At 41.6% G+C, this 14,770-nt stretch overlaps 1 long non-coding RNA gene across 3 annotated transcripts in view; it reads left to right on the top strand.

The window, feature by feature from the left end:
* Positions 1-1,697: 1,697 nt before the first annotated feature.
* Positions 1,698-14,770, top strand: part of LOC118541934 (uncharacterized) — a 119,438-nt gene continuing 106,365 nt past the window's right edge. For all 3 annotated transcript variants that reach the window (XR_004920335.2, XR_004920332.2, XR_013444009.1), the window contains exons 1-2: positions 1,698-1,878; positions 3,500-3,552. This is a non-coding gene — a long non-coding RNA (uncharacterized LOC118541934). The remainder of the gene's footprint in view (positions 1,879-3,499; positions 3,553-14,770) is intronic.

The following is a 14,770-nucleotide window of genomic DNA, read 5'->3' as shown; positions in this document are numbered from 1 at the left end:
GTAATGACTTTTATTTCTATTTATTTTTTTTTATTATGTTAATCACCATACATTACATCATTAGTTTTTGATGTAGTGTTCCATGATTCATTGTTTGTGTATAACACCCAGTGCTCCATGCAGATCATGCCCTCTTTAATACCCATCACCAGGCTAACCCATCCTCCACCCCCCTCCCCTCTAGAACCCTCAGTTTGTTTTTCAGAGTCCATCGTCTCTCATGGTTCGTCTCCCCCTCTGATTCCCACCCCCTTCATTTTTCTGTTCCTACTAACTTGTTTTTTTAACATATAATGTATTATTTGTTTCAGAGGTACAGGTCTGTGATTCAACAGTCTTACACAATTCACAGCGCTCACCATAGCACATACCCTCCCCAGTGTCTATCACCCAGCCACCCCATCCCTCCCACCCTCCACCACTCCAGCAACCCTTAGTTTGTTCCTGAGATTAAGAATTCCTCATATGAGTGAGGTCATATGATACATGTCTTTCTCTGATTGACTTATTTCGCTCAGCATAATACCCTCCAGTTCCATCCACGTCGTTGCAAATCCTTCCCTCCCCTTCTTTGCTGCCCCTCACACCCCTACAAAGTTCTTGTCTGATTCAAAAGCCCTGACATGCAACGTAAGTGATAAATACTGAGAGTAATGAGAAAACAATCTGCCTAAATTCCTATCAAATGAGACACAAAAATTTAGGCAGCTCCAGGATTTCAGAAATAGAACGAAACCAAACAATCAAGGGCATAAGAACACGACAATATATATGCAGATTTTGTTCCAGGGGAGTCTGAATCGTTATTCCCTTGATCTACACCTTTTGAAGACTGTGTTGCCTCTAAGAGTGTAAGGGTATTAGTAATTTTAGGGGATTACACCTCCCTGAAATTTTGTCAAAAGGTCTTTTTCCTTTTTAAGTCGGCCCTGCAAATCTCCTCTTTCTCTTCCTCTTACTTACTTCCTCCCAAATCCTCAGTGACTCTGACAGCTGCAGTCCCTTCCTCCCACTCCCCCCTTGAATGTGGAACTCTGTTGCCATTGGAGATCTCCCCAGCTCCCAGGAGCTAGCTCTGTCCAAGAACTTAGGTGGTGGACCTAAAGTAGCAGAAAGTAGTCAATAATTAGAAAAGCAGATTTTTAGCCAAACTGAGTAACTGGAGCTGGGAATTTCATATCTGAGATATTGGTTTCACTAATTAATTAGCACAAAAATAATGGTCTGTGGGGGAACGTAGCTTTATAACCTTTTGGCTGGGACTGTTACAAATGAACAATATGCACAGGAAAATGTTAATAGTTGAGGAGGAGAAAGGCATTTTAACAAAGTTTTATAGTATGTGGTTTAGGGTCCTCAGGGCAAACATATGCATTACACATCTAACCCCATACTGAGAAAATAATCCCTAATGTTGGTTTCTCTGCTAGTCCTATTAAAAATTCCCCGAAACGTAAAGGCTGCCAATTTTAGACTAAGAATAAATGGCTCGTGGTTCCTTCTGAAAAGGCATCCAAGATTCATGCTCTCAGTGCTGCACACGAATTCCTGGGGGAGGAATGTCTCTGGTTTCTGGGGTGCCAGGAAAGGCCAGTGTGTTGATCCAGTCCCATTTATTTCAGGCAGGGCACCCGAAGGCCACTTGCTGTCAGAGCTGGTTGGAGTGGGGATTTCACATTAAAGGAGGTCAGCGCTGTGTTTGCTTTTTGTATAATGGAGTCAGAGGGTGGGGCTTGGTGCTGGTGATGGCAGAAATGTAGAGGTCCCCTCGCCTGGAGTTTCACACCCACACAGAGGGAGGGGAGGTCTCAGCCAGTCCACAGGGCTGGCCGTTTCTGCAGACGATTCTAATGCAGTGTTAGTGCTTCTGGGATTCAGGTGAGTGGATGGCTTCCTCCAGCCTTAAATGTTGAGATCATTAACTAGTTATGTGAAGCATCATGAGAACGGATGTGGGGTGGAGAGGTGAGTGAGAAAAGGCATGGACAAATTCAGAACTGTTTCAAATCAAAATTGTCCTTATGGATTGGAAAAGAAACATTTTGATGGTGAGATCAGAAAACTAAAGTGGGACCCTCCACTGTCAGCTGGGTGATCTTGGATAACTCCTTTAGCTTTCCTGGGTCTCAACTTGCCCACTGATAAAATGGAACCAACAACCTGTGCCCAGACTGCATGGGAATGAGGATCAAGTGGGACACTGTTATAAAATGCTATGCAAATATAAGCCATTATTTATTTTGGGGTATATGCAGATGCTTAATAGTGGTTGGACCCAATCTGCCCTTCTTGAGGTTCTCAGGGACAGCTCTCGCTCAAATTCCCACGTGACTTCTGGTTCTCGGCCGCTGGGAATTCAGCACACTGGGAATTCACACCTGTCCTATGCTGAACTAGGTTTTAACAGTTACACACGCCCAAACTAGGTTTTAGTAATTATGCATGTACCGGAGATGGGGAAACCACAAGAACAAGCCGGGTCTGGTGTTCACTTCCTAATAATTCTTCTTCCCTTTACTCACACTTGTGGCCTGAAGGTTGACTCATCTCTTAGCACTCTGATGTCTTCCAGAATAATTAATCCTTCGTTCATGGGGACCTTGATCTTTAAGGCACTTACAGGCAAGTGTCTGTTATTCCTCTAGGCTCCTAGAGGGTTTCTGTGTGTGATCTCCAGGCAATATGTCCGTGTCCTCCTATGCCCTCTGTTGTCAGGGGAAGAACATTTTGACATGTTCCTGAAGGTTCTTAGTTTTGGAATTTGACCTACAAAGAGAACTGTGTGTTTTGTTTTTGGCTACCCCCAAGCCTGCATGTTACTGTGCATGGTGATATGTGAATATGTTTAGAGGATTGGCCTGCATTTCTGAGAATAAACAATTATGCACCCATATAGACAATTTCTTTAGGCAATTTTTTTAGAATGCTTTTTGAGAGGCCATGGTACAAATACCGCCTGCTCTTTTGGCCAACTCTAAATTAGTCATTGAAAGTGTGATTTCATGATGACCCCATTCTAATTCAAACTCCCTGCAATGTGACAGTGTCCCTTTTTATTTCTAAGCCCAGCCTATTTTCTACCTTTGCCCCCTTTCATGTGTGGCAGAGAAAAGCGTAATTCTGTTGTGTATCATGAGATGACAACTTTGACTCCACATCCTTGGGATTTTGCCTGGTGAGGGGCTGACATGAGGTCACATGTCCACTGGACTCTGCAAAGAGAAGAAAGGCAGGCGAGATCTGTTCCATAAAAGCACTCCTTTTTTTTCCAGCAAATTCCCCAGTCGAGTACTGTTCTAAGTAACTAAGGATCTGATTCTCAACAATTAAATCTGCTGTCACATTTTATTTATAATGGCAGTTCAAGATTAGGCTAGTAACTGTAAGGTCTTAATTTCCTTTGGCAGCGGCAGGGCTGAGGGAATGGAAGGGGTGTTCTGCAGTTGTGTTAGCACTGGTCTCCTTCAACAAATACGAATTGGGAGTGTGTTTGTTTCAGGGCTGTGACTCCAAGCAACTGTGATATGGTTCAAGGAGGCGGGGACATTCTCGGTGAGTGTTACGCAGCAACTCTGTAAAAACAGCTGGGGGGCTTTGTGTGTGAGGTGAGGGCATACAACAAGCAGAAAATGGGGGTACTTGAGGTAAAATTGTCTGTTACGTTGGACCTCCTTATACTGATCTACCCCACATATTATTCTGAATGTTTTTTTGAAAGATACAGCTCAAGGAGTAGGACACTAATACCATTTACTCTTGCAACATGTGGTGAGACAAGGAGATGTGATAGCAAGGCAAGATGGCGGAGGCGAGAAAGCCACTGTGCTGGTGTATGGAATACATATGATATTCTCCACTTGTGCTGGGAGGACCCTTATGGAAAAAAATGGAAAATAGTGGCATCAGATGAGGCTCTACAATGAAATGTAGTTTCGTTGTAGAAAACGAAATGTAGTCGTGGTAGATCAAGACCTTTATTCTTGGCCTGTGACAAACACAATATAAGGCAAAGGAGACTGGTGCAGTTTCATGGGTACATCCAGTAACAAAATGATGCAACGGACTTTTGACATAGCTGCAATCTTTCCCTTCTGTTCCAAATTGCAAATGAGCCAGTCTTGAGGGAATATTATTATGAGAAACAGATAAAAAGGTTTAGTCACCATCACCTGAGGAGGGTTAAGGGCACAAAAATATAAACATGCAATAGTTTCCCAACTTGGTCTTGTAGTCATCTGGGAAACTTCTTTAAAAAATTTAGACAAATACGTATATAATTTCTTGGTCTCACACTAAGGGATTCCTGATTTGATGGATCTGATACGGGGCCCATGATTTCATTAAGCTGTTCAGCTGACTGTAATAATAAATAATCTTTGAGAACCAATTTTCTAATTAAGGTGAAGTCTCTTAAACTGGGACTCAGGACACCTGGAGTCTACTGCCAGATTTGCCCAATTAGAATCAATTCAGCTTTCCACGGTAATAACAAAATGGGTTCTTTTCCTCACAGGGCATTTTGTAAAGGTTGTTCTATGTAAATGTAGATATAAAATATTGGTCATGTGAAAATGTAACTTCTTAACTCCTCTTATACTTATAGCATTAAGAGATTATTTCACAATTTTAAAGATATTTCTAACTGCTCCTTCTCTTAAAAATCTCCTACCACAACAAAAAAATGAGGGAAAGAAACACATAGTCTATTTTAGACAAAACTAGACAGACAATGTCTGCAATCTGGAACAGGGTGTTTTAAAAGCTCTTGGGAATTAAAAATAAAATAGTATGTTAACTATATTGGAATTAAAATAAAATAAACATATAATAGCTTCAATTTTAAAAACCCACTAAAATATTTGTATGATGCTATCCAGAAAATAAAACAAAACAAATAGATGGGCAACAAGAAAAAAGAATAATGAAGTTATAGAATAATAGAAAACCTGAAAAAAAAGAGAGCAAAAAAATATGAAAGAGGAAAATGATCAAGGAAGGAAAACCAAACCAAAGGGCAAATATCTTCAAATTGCAAGGGCCCATGGAGTACCCATGTCAACACGCATTTGAAACAAAAACCACCTAAAAATTTCCAAATAAAAAATAAAAATAGATTCAAACATAAAATGGATCAGATATCAGGATACCACAATGCTGGTAGACTTCCCAACAGCTCTTTTGGGAGATAGAGGAAAATGGTGCCTTCAAAATTTTAAAGTAAATGATCTACAGTCTATAATTTTCTGTCCATAAAAACTCCAAATCAAAGGTAATGGAAGATTAGTAGTGTTTTCAGACAGGCAAAGTGTCAAACATTTTCACTCTGATACACTCTTTCTCAGTTGGTTATTAGAGGTTGTTTTCCACTAAAAGAAGAGTACAATGAATCATGGAACACTACATCAAACACTAATGATGTAATGTATGGTGATTAACATAACATAATAAAAAAAAAAAAAGAAGAGTAAATAAAGAAAGAAAAAGGTACCAAAACTAGGATGCAGTACAGATTAGAAGGAAAGGAAATTGGCAAAGGAAAGTTCCAAAATAATAGAAGTCAAAGCCTAGAGACATTGGAGGAGATAGATGGAGAATCCAAGTAGGATTTTCTACATTAAAAAAAAGTATGGTAAAAATGATAAATTATTTACTGGACTTGATCATGTGCAAAATTAAGGGACATATTTTAAAGATTGTGGTGGGTAAGGGGAGACTTAATGGGGGATAAATAGAATTTTTTAAAAATGAGGTACTTGTTAACCCCAGGAAAAACAAACAGCTTGTACAAGAAAAAAATGTGTAATCATAGTCTACTACTTGATTGAGCACGGAACAATAATCACAATATCTAATAATGAAAAGACTGTGTTTAGCTATGTGGGGGAGGGGAAGGGGAGAGTATAAGAAAGCTAAAATTCTCATTTATTAAAATGCAAGTAATAAAGTCTAAATGTGATGAAGCAAGATATGTGAGTAAATGCATGTGGTTCTAGGAAAATTGAGATAATTTTAAAGAAATAATTTTTAAGAGTTTAAAATGGTTACCTCTGAGGAGTAGGAAATGGAAGAAAGGAAGTAGAGGGGATTTTTTTTTTTTTTATTAGCATCATTTGACTTTTTAGATTGTATGTATTCTTTTCTTAAAAAAAAATCACAATTTTAAAACCAAATATCAATTAGGGTTGAAAAAGATTTAAAAAGAGATCAAGGCAATTCACTGATTTCCAACCTACTGATCAGTTTGGCACAGGTTAGATGTTGCTGTAGAAGTTTCTCTTCTCTCCTCTACCCTTCTGGAAGACCCACCCAAGGTGTGGAGGTCCCAGGCTTATTCCAGGCTCCCGTTGCCCAAAGGAAATGCGTTTGTTCAGCTGATTTGCAACATAGCAGAGGTCACAGACTTTAGATAGTTTGGAATTGCCATATTCTTTAAATGCAGACCTCCAGCAGATTCAATTCAGAGATTCCAATTCAAAAAAGGTCTGGGATGTGCTGATGAATTGATTTTAACAAGTATGTGACATGAACTTGATATAGGTAATGAGGAGACTCACTTAATGAAAACTTGCATAAAGGTATTGGAATTAAAAATGTTAATACCTCGAGAAACACATTCATTCATTCATTCATTCATTCATCTAATAGTTATTTGAGCTCATTTTAGTTCCAGACAATAAACTAGATGTTGATGAGATGATGCATACTCTCAAATTCATAATTTAGTCATTTGTCATAGAAATAACAGGGCAAAGCCTATATCCTATGACTGGGTCCCAGAGGTCACTTTGGAAGAAATATAGGAACATATAGAGCCAGTCACTTAATAAACTGCCTCAGCTTAAAGTCAGCTTTGAAATTAGTCACAGCATTTTTCATCATGAGACACTGACTTGGGAATCAGACAGACCTGGTTTGAACCTCAATCTTTCCCATCCTAGCATACTACAAAACCTTATGGGCATCTGCCACTTGGATACAGTAACAGCTCATCCTGCAGGCTTAAATTATTTGAAGCATATAAAATGTTGGATAGAGTGCCAGGTGCAGAGTAGGTACTCAACGATGTCAACTCCCTTGTAATTTTCCACTCTACTTTCCACTTGGAGCAAGTAATTCTCTTTGTAGCCTGACTGGTAGTATACTGAGGTGGTCAAAAACACCCACTATCGGGGTGCTGGGGTGGCTCAGTGGGTTGAGGGCCCGGCTCATGATTTCGCCTCTGGTTATGATCTTGGGGGGGGGTGGGATCGAGCCCCATGTAGGGCTCCACGCACAGCAGGGCGTCTGCTTGGGATTCTCTCTCTCCTTCTTTCATTCCCCGCCACTCGTGCCCTCCCTCCCTCTCTCTCTCTAGAATAAGTGGATAAATCTTTAAAAAAAAAGTCAGGACTAATTATTACATGTATTCTTTGACTCAGGGAGAGAAATTAGGGTGTGTATTTGTGTGTGTGTGTAAAAGCACAAACTCACAAAGACAATTGATACTTCAGTACATCTCTGAAACTCGGAGTCCTGCAGAGCGAGACCTGGGCCATGGTGAAAAGCAGAACTCAGTCTTTAGGATCCAAGTTCAAGATACAGCATTAAAGGGTCATTCTTCACTTTGCAATGAGTGGCCTCTCCCTTTTTCCTTCATAGAGGCAGTCATTCATTTTGGAGATCCAGAGCTAGACTGATGATTTCATCTTTGTTATTAGGCTAAATGCTGCTAAGAATGTAACTGAAAGACAGAATTTCGGGCCAAAGAAGGTTACAGCCCAATCCTTTCATATTTAAGTGGGAAGTTTGAACAAGGATAGCATTTTCTGACTGCATTCCAGGGTTGGATAAAAGCTGTTGAAATAGGAAATGACATGGAAATTTGTAGTGAGCAGCCAGAAGAGGAAAACCAGACTGTATTACTGTACCTGAGAGGGAACGTGTGTGGGGTGGGTTGGCCTCACATCACTTTCCTGGGCCCTGGCCTCCTCCAGGAGGGAGCTGGTAGCCACAGGTATATTCTGTGAAGGTGGAAGGCAGGATGCATAGCCCGTGCTGTGTACATGGTCCTGAACTCAAGGCTTGAGAGGATGTGGGACCAAACCCTGTGCCTGGGGCAGAAGGATTGCTCCCCCTTGTCATACACATAGACACGTGCTCCTAACACAGACTCAGGTTTTGGCAGAGGCCGCCTGCTGCTTGGGAGGTGTTTGGCTCTGGAAATCTGTCAGGGGGCCAGGGTGGGCCTCAGATGAGAGAAGCAGGGATGTGGGTTGCTTCGGGCTGGCTCCAGCCTCAACACGGAGGCCAGCTGAAGAAACTTTCCAGTTTCCATCCAGGTCAGTTGAGTCCAGTATGAGACATACTAGATCACAGGATCAGTCTTACCAAGGGAGGGAAGGAGACAGAAATTCCAAGGCATATTCAGGAGAAAAGACTAGTTACATACATATTGTGTAAAGAAGATACATGCTCTCTCCTAGTGGAAATAGTCTGGAATTTCCAGTCAGGTAAGGACTCCTGTCCTGCAAATTACTGTGGCCTGGGGTGAGCCACCTACCTTACCTGAGCTTCATAGAGTTTCCTCCTCTGAAAAGTGGTGCCTCCTGATTCCTCCCTTACAAGTTCCCCTGGATGGAATAGTCAGTGCAAATTCAGCACGAAGGAGCCTGGCATGTGAATGAGTGTGTGCTTGGAGGACGCGTCTCATTAAAGTGGATAGTATAATAGTACTTGGGTCCTTTTTTCTATTCTGTTTTTCCCACATCGCTAACAACATTAAGTTATGGGAATGAAGTGAACATCAGAAGGGGGTTCGAGAAGGTGGGCGGCTGGAAGGTCTAAGTAGGGAGCAAGAGGAACGAAGCAAATGGTTTTAAACTTGCGACTTCTTACAGCTTCACCACTTGGAGCCAGAGTTGTGTTTTGCTCATGTTTGTCTCTTGTGTAGCGGGCACAGAGCTGCCCACACTTAGTAGAGAGTGGATAGATGCTAACCGAGTTACAGAACCAACGAACAAGTGAGTCTTACTGAAGATGTCCTTCTGGTTACTAAGACTTGGGCTCCGTCACATTTCATGTCATGTGAACAGAAGTGAAATGAATCATCGTTCAGTGTTGGCAGATGTGAAAGATGAAGACTTGAGTGATATTGTTCAGAATAAGAGCTCTCAGGCCTGGATGGCAGGCTTAGGATCCCAGCCGTGCATGTCCTTGGGCAATGATGCATTCGCCCGCTCTGTGCCCCAGTACCCACAACTAGAATGTGGGGATAACCGTGGGACCAAACTCCCAGGGTGTTGGGAGGAATACAGGGGTTCCTCTCTTTGAAGGGTATAAAACAGTGTCTGGCGTGTAGCAAGTGTTAAATAAATGCTAGCTGTTGTTACTTTAAAATTTTGAGTGTGGCATTCTGTACAATCTTTACCCATAATAACACCTATACATTTTTCCAGGTATTATTGCTAAAAATTTTAAGGCTATAAAGCAATCGGTCAATGTAATAAGTTTCCTAGTAAAAACTTAAGTATGAATGAATGAGTAGCCTTCAAACGGCTACATTTCTAGGTTTGTTAGACCTTCATGAAGCCAGCTTGAAAATGATTCCCAGTCCCTGGTTATCAGAGAAAATTCAATTCCAAAATTAAATCATCATACTCTTCCCCATCACAGAGTATAATGATAGATAGTCATTTTTTGCATTTTTCACCCAGTTTGATTGCAGTCTTCTGGGATTTTATCTGACTCTCCCCTTGGGTGGATCCTGAGGGCTAGCTAGCCTTGAGTCACAGGTTCCAACCCAAGCTTTCCAATCGAGCATGTTCACAGTAATAAGACTGAGGATTTGATGCTTAAAAAGAAAATGCACGTGTTTGCCTTTCACTCAACAGAGACAGAGACTCTGGGCGCTCAGTGGAAAGAAACAGTGTACAAAGGCCAAGGAGTTTCAAACTGAGGTACATTTGGGACTGGGAAATAAGTCTGGTGTGACTGGAACAAAGGAAGATGAGGCCAAGATCATTTCTGAAGGGACTTCTGACTCCTCATGTGACATCAGCAACACAAAGGAGAAAAGACAAATGTTCCTTAGGACACTTTTTCGGGGATATGCTTGGAATGTGGTTGTGTCCAGGATAAGAAGTGGAGTGGCTGGATCCCTTGAGCCCATAACCAAGTCCATGACCACGCACTCCATGGACTCCTGAGAGGAGACAGGTGGAACTGGAAGACCACCCCAGTCCAACAAGGGAAGCCCCACACAGCTGGGAGGAGGAAGCTTAAAGATCCCTGGAGTGAGTCCTCGCCACCCTCCTTGAGGAAAGAGCTGGTGTCCCATTTTCTGATCAGTGTTGGGACAGAGACTTTTGAAGGGAAAGATACATTTTGCTCTGTGTGTGAATACTTGGCCCATAGCTCTTTACCTTCTGGATGCAGCAAATCCATACCAAGAGATTCAGCCCCCAGACCTGGCTGGCTTCACACCCAGAGTTATTAAGAAGATTCCTTGCTCTTCTTGGAAAATACTTCCTGATCTGACCACTGGTGCTTGAGATTGCATAAGTGCAGATGCAGTTATTAATCTCTCTGGTTTAAGGAGTTTGAATACAAAGTTTACAAAGATTACAACTAATCCCAGCATCCTTACACCCCGTCTTCCACCCTCAACTAGCAAGAAATTGTTGGTTTAATGGAAAGTGCGCTGGTGTTTAAATGAAACCAATTTGGGTTTGAAACCTAGTCACGCCGCTAACTGGTTCTTTGTACAGTTTAATCTTGCTCAGACTCAGTTTCCTTATGTACAAAATAACAATAGTCACACCTGGGGCGCCTGGGTGGCTCAGTCGGTTACGTGTCTACCTTCGGCTCAGGTCATGATCCCAGGGTCCTGGGATCGAGCCCCGCATCGGGCTCCCTGCTCAGCGGGAAGCCTGCTTCTCCCTCTCCCACTCCCCCTGCTTGTGTTTCCTCTCTCACTGTGTCTCTCTCTGTCAAATAAATAAATAAAATCTTAAAAAAACCAACAGTGGTCACACCTTCTTGAGTTTTTTGCTTGTTTGGTTTTGGTGAAGATAAGCTATTTTTATGTAGCACAGAGATCACCTGGCAGAATGCCTGACACATAGTAACCACTCAATAAATACCATAATTAAGAGCCTTGAGATCAGGTGAAACATTTCATGATCTCATCACTAATGTTTTTGAGAAGGTTATATGCTAGGGATCCATAATTTTTTTGTGGGACCATTGTAGAAAATAAGCAAACTCTCCTGAATTGTTTTCCAGATAGGCGTGGAGCCTTGGCTGGCAGTCATTGCTCTCCTTGACCTGGGACTCAGCCTGTGGCAAGTCCGCAGTGAGCAGAGCAGGGGTCCTGGGATAATGGGCAGTGTTCCACTGACATCCTAAGTTGCACACTGGGAAAAAAGAGAAAATAACCATGCATCCCTGGCTTCTCCCCTTGACTGCTGGCCGCCCACCCACTCCATCCCACCCTCCCTGCAATGCTTTTATTTAGAAACCTCGTTCATTGTCTTCTTGTTTCCCATCATTTCTGGTTTTCACCACTTGGCTGTTGACTCGGGCATCTGAACCATTATCCGTATGTTAATGACCCACAGAATCCTGGTAGATAGTAATTAGATATTGTTAACTGTAGGGCTGTGTGACATCTTCAGTGTGTGGTGGAAAGATCTGGGGAGAGTGCTGCCCCACTCTCTCACACCCATCTCTGGCCTTAGATTTTACTGACTTATCCGTCCTGTGTTAGAAATGTCAGGTCACCGGACAAGCCCCTGGAGTTCTTTCAACAAGGGGTGGTTTGCTGGAGGGAAAAGCTGACCCTGATCTGGAATGTTTTGGTTAAGGCCATGCTTGAACTTTATAGTGAATACCCTCATCTGCAGGAAGGTCGGGGTAGCTATATATCTGTCAGGAATCATTTTATCCCCCCAGCCAGCTCCAAATCTCTCCTCTCTGTTTCCTGAAAAACTCTCCAAAGATATATTCATGAGAGCCCATCTTCATGGCATGTTTTATGCCCATGGTTTACAAAATGCATTTATGCAGCTGTGGAAATACCGTGGGGCTTTGGATTCAAGCCTCAGTTTAAATCCTAGATCTGCCCTAGGTAGTCACATGGACTCGAGCACATTAGCTAATATTTCTGAGCCTCAGTTGTCTTGTTTCAAATGGACATGCTAGTGTGTGGTTGAATGACTATTAAATTACTTAATATAAATAAGGCATCCAACAAGAAACATTAAATATTAGCTCCTTGTCACCTTTTCCTTAATCATTCCCTTTATTCCTTCACACTAATTTTGTAAAATGTGCATGTGTGTGCATGCACGCACACACACACACACACACACACACACAAGTTAACATGAGGTAATTAAATGAAAAAGCTCAGAGAACCAAGAACTCTTTCTGAAAGCCATTTTCTTCCTGGCAAAGGGCAAATGGGTCTATAAAGTATCTTCTTTATAGAGGCATTCATTTCCCTATCATTTCTAGTTTCTGCCACTTCACAAGTCCATTATTGGCACAAAGGAAGGCAATGGCAAACAGAGACAAAGTTTTACACTATGCAATTTCAAAGCTGGATGTTGGGTGTTGGAAATATGATGTAGAGGTCAGGGAAGGCCTCTTGCAAAAGTTGCCTATGCCAGGCTTGCGAAGGGTCTTAGGGCGTTCCCTGCAGTATCCAACTGGGTCATCACTGAGGACTGTGACTGCACCATCTCAGAGGTACAATCCCCTCCTACTTAAGTCTGAGAGGAAATGGGACAGAGCCCTGTTATTTCAATCTTCAAAAATTTTACCTGTCCAAATTCATAGGCACATGCAAAGACATTTACCAAAGGGATAGGATAATTTCAGAGAAATATTCTAATATAGGAGAAACAAAGATGGCTCTAGCTAACTCCATTTTCTCTTCCATCTCAAATGAAAGACTCCTTAAGCCCTAGGTCTTTGCAAGAAGATGGCCCTCTGTAGGAGTTCCCTGCATTCCCAACCAGGCCCTCCTGCCTTGAGGTTTGTACTCAAACTCAATGGGTCCCCTTTTCAAGTCTGTCTTTCTCGCTGACAACTCTAACAATTCCCTAGATATATCACCACCTCTTCCACTGCACAAAGTCTTGCCCCTTTCTGAATACTCTTGGCTTTAGCTAGGAAGGCATTACTTTTTCCTGCCCCCAAAGTGGGAGCAAGACAGAGAAGAAGGATGGACGTCAGTCAAACATGGATGCAAATTCAAGTTCCTTTTCAAACTTTCCAACAGTGACATGCTGGTTCCTTTACAAGTTAGATATTAACTATTTTCTCAAAGGTAAGCATTATTAATTATTTTTCTTGAAGACAAGACCATCTAACCATGTTGGTGAAAGAATGTTTCTTCTCTTATTCACACATAGGTCTTGTTCTTTGAAACAACATTATTCCATTTCTATTTTGCCTTGGGGGGGTGTTTGTCCCTGTGGACCTTGAGGGGTCTGGTGTTATAATAATATAACTTAATGGTCACTCTCCCTGTTAACCAAGGTAGGGAACCAGTTTCCTTTAAGTTCTTTTCATGAAAATTGTCCTGTGATGTTTGATCCCACCCCACCCTCAATTTCCAATACAATATTAACTTTTGCATTGGATATATAACCTCTTAGACAGAAGGTTGGTTAATTCTGAGGGGCCAGTGTAGATCAGAAAGGAATATAAATTTGTAGGTCAAAGGTGGTTAACATGTGAAATAGAACCCAGGCAATCTACTTCTACCATTGGACTATTATATCTGTACTATCTAAGAAAAATCATTAAGTTGATTTTGATCAATGATCTATGGGAACCTTATTCTTACTCTCTGGAGTATAAAATATAGTATAGCACTTTTGATTGGGCAAATCTATATCTCGTTGCAACCCTAAGGGTATAGGAATGGGGTTAAGGTGAGGATCTTCAATTAAAGCTTAGTCCTGAGTTGCAGAACTAACACAGGACACTGACTGTTTCCAGTTAAGGGTTTTACCAATGCCTTAGAAAGATGGGATTGATAGTTAATAGTGGACCATCACTGTATTGATACCTGTATGATTTTTTATTTTTATGTGTCCACATACATTTAAGCATGAAGTAGCTATTTGGAGAAGCTGTGTAGCATAGCAGAAAAGCACCTGAATTTGGGGTTGTCTAGATCTCTGTTCAAATCTTAATCTTGCCTTTTACTAGTTACATTGGATGATTTATTCATTGAGACTTTTTAACATATCAACAATGGAGATAATAACACTGAGAGGTTTTCATAAAGATTTAATAAAACAAGGCATACAAAGTACTTATCACAACGAGTACCATACTAAGCCCACAATAAATGACAAGTACACCTACATGTTTAGTAAATCATCTATATAGTTCATTCAATAGGGTAGGTTCAGTCATTCACAAGAATACATTTAATGTTTTGAATTAAAAAAATAAGTAGGGACACTTGGGTGGCTCAGTTGGCTAAGCTACCAACTCTTGGTTTTGACTCAGTTCATGATCTCAGGGCTGTGAGGTCGAGCCCCTCATTGGGCTCTGCGCTGGGTGTGGAGCCTGCTTGAGATTTTCTCTCTCCCTCTCCCTCTGCCTCTCCCCCTGCTCCTGCCTGCAAGCGAGCACACTCTCTCAAAAACAGAACAAGAAAACAACAACAACATCAACAAAGTAAAATCTGCCTTTATCCTGAAGGAGAGATTCCTGAACTAGGTTGATCCTGCTGACGATTACATCTCAGACCAGGATGCCCAGAATGGGA

The sequence above is a fragment of the Halichoerus grypus genome, chromosome 14 (genome assembly GCF_964656455.1).
Source record: "Halichoerus grypus chromosome 14, mHalGry1.hap1.1, whole genome shotgun sequence".
Classification (NCBI taxonomy): Eukaryota; Metazoa; Chordata; class Mammalia; order Carnivora; family Phocidae; genus Halichoerus; species Halichoerus grypus.
This window is presented reverse-complemented; position numbering and strand designations above follow the sequence as displayed.